The following is a 2,500-nucleotide window of genomic DNA, read 5'->3' on the forward strand; positions in this document are numbered from 1 at the left end:
TGCAGATGTTGGGCATTTTAATATATATATATATATATATATATATATATATATATATATATATATATATATATATATATATATATATATACTTCTTACAAAATAGAATAATAGATTCTATTAAAATATTGTTTGTTTTAGGCATCCTCACACTTTTGAAAAAGGAGTTACTATAGACCGATTCGGTGTGACGTCACAAGTTGGAGTCACCCAAGGTCTATATAAATAATTATATAGACCTTGGGAGTCACCATTCCACTGTGAAAAAAAAACGTTGCTCGCAAATACCTCGCTATTAGCATGAAAGAAAATGTCGTATGAATACTTTAATTCGTCAAAAAATGAAGCGAAAAAGCGATATAAAACAAAACTAGAATTTGTGCAGCTAAAAGTGTCCATACCATCTGCCTGCCAAAATTTGGATAGACAATCCTTCGAAGGGGCCTTATATTGAATATCCCAACATCTAAGATTATTTCACCAACACACCACTTCACCAATACACCACGTAATAATAATTTTATGTTAATATAATTTGCTACAGTAATCTAAGATTTTAGCTATATAGGGTATTTTCTGTGAATTCGGTGCCATTTCCTGTCATCACTTTTCTTTCCATTCACTAGGTGTTTGTACAAAGGAGACAATAAAGTCATGTAAAGGCCTACAAATGCACAATTTATCTCTTTCCTCACAATTTTGACCTAAAGAGATAGGCCCTCTTCAGTTGTTTCATCTGCTGAACCATGCTTGAAGATACTTGGGATAAAGTCTGGGTGACTTGGATCCGGGGGTGGTTTGCCTGTAAATTAAGATTATGATAAATCAATTTATTACAAAAGAAGTAAAATTGCTGGTTATTTTTAGTGTATATGACTGCTGCCAAAACCTAATGTCGATAATGTTGACCTTGTTTGGCCCTGGCAGATAGTGTAGATAGAGTTTGAAAGTGATTATCTGTCTCTGGGATTTGAAAAGATGTAAAATGTTAATATGTAGATTAACAAAATGTTCTGAGCAAATGTTAACATTCTACCTGGCGCCCCAACACTCCCATCAGCGTTCATCGCTTCCATTTTTCAGGTTTCTTTTCACGATCTGGGAATAATGTGAAAGGTTAAACCTTTCTTTCCCATCATGTTGTGGTTCAGACAACCAACAGCAACACAGCTCCTCGGCATTTTCACACAAAGTATCTAAATTCTCAGAAAAATTCAGTGACTTGGTAAGCAAAGCTCAGTGAGTTTTCGAACGAACGAGAGTTTGTTTTCAACAAGTGCTCATTACTAGGGGCGGTTGCTAGGAATTACCAAATCAGTCTATAATTGCTGTAAGAGCTGGCATAAAAAGTATTATTTTTATGTCATCATTCATATGAAATAGTTTTCGAACGAACGAGGGTTTGTTTTCAACAAGTGCTCGTTGCTAGGGGCGGTTGCTAGGAATTACCAAATCAGTCTATAATTGCTGTAAGAGCTGGCATAAAAAGCATTATTTTTATAAGTCATCATTCATATGAAATAGTTTTCGAACGAACGAGGGTTTGTTTTCAACAAGTGCTCGTTGCTAGGGGCGGTTGCTAGGAATTACCAAATCAGTCTATAATTGCTGTAAGAGCTGGCATAAAAAGCATTATTTTTATGTCATCATTCATATGAAATAGTTTTCGAACGAACGAGGGTTTTTTTTCAACAAGTGCTCGTTGCTAGGGGCGGTTGCTAGGAATTACCAAATCAGTCTATAATTGCTGTATGTAAGAGCAGGCATAAAAAGCATTATTTTTATGTCATCTTTCACATGAAATTTACTTTTTAAGCATCTTTACAGTCAAAGGTGGAATTTTTACCATAACATCCAACACGAAAAGCAGGAACAATGCTCAAATTGGCCATTTCATGTTTTGCTACTTATGATGTACAAGGAAACCCTAGGCCTTAGTCATAGGGTTAATATGGATTGTGATAAGAGATGACAAATGATATTTTCCAAGTAGTCCTTCCTGAAATAGACAATTAACATCAGTAATTCACAGTACTTCTAATAATTAGCTGACTGAACAATTTTGTTTTTATGACTTCATTTCCTATATCATTTCTCTCTCTCTCTCTCACACCCTACACCCCAACATACAAACACACACACACACACAAACACCCCCCCACACACACACAACACCCCCCAAACTCACACACTCTTAAAATTCCAAGTAAAAAAATACAACATATCAGGATGCATTCCAAAAGGGCAAGGAAAGTCAAAGCACATGATTCAAGTTAGAACAGTTTTACTGTATAAATGATTTTCAATAGTACAATAATGTATGCATGCAATGGTGATTTGTAGACAATAGCGCCTTCTTACATTACTATAAGTTATGGCAGTTAGCAGTTCATTGAACACACTGGGTTTAACATCAAAAAATAAAACAAAATATCAAAACACAGCCGCACATGGGTCAAATGGAGACCTTTAGGTGATGTTTAACGCAAGCCCTGTAAAA

The 2,500-nt window shown here is 35.2% G+C and overlaps 1 protein-coding gene across 1 annotated transcript in view; it reads right to left on the reverse strand.

The window, feature by feature from the left end:
- Nucleotides 1-661: 661 nt before the first annotated feature.
- The window catches only part of LOC113827128 (MBT domain-containing protein 1), a 37,913-nt gene continuing 36,074 nt past the window's right edge, over nt 662-2,500 (reverse strand). The window contains exon 17 of the mRNA XM_027380024.2: nt 662-802. The gene's annotated coding sequence lies outside the window, so the exon portion shown is untranslated. The remainder of the gene's footprint in view (nt 803-2,500) is intronic.

The sequence above is a fragment of the Penaeus vannamei genome, chromosome 16 (assembly GCF_042767895.1).
Source record: "Penaeus vannamei isolate JL-2024 chromosome 16, ASM4276789v1, whole genome shotgun sequence".
NCBI classification, from domain to species: Eukaryota; Metazoa; Arthropoda; class Malacostraca; order Decapoda; family Penaeidae; genus Penaeus; species Penaeus vannamei.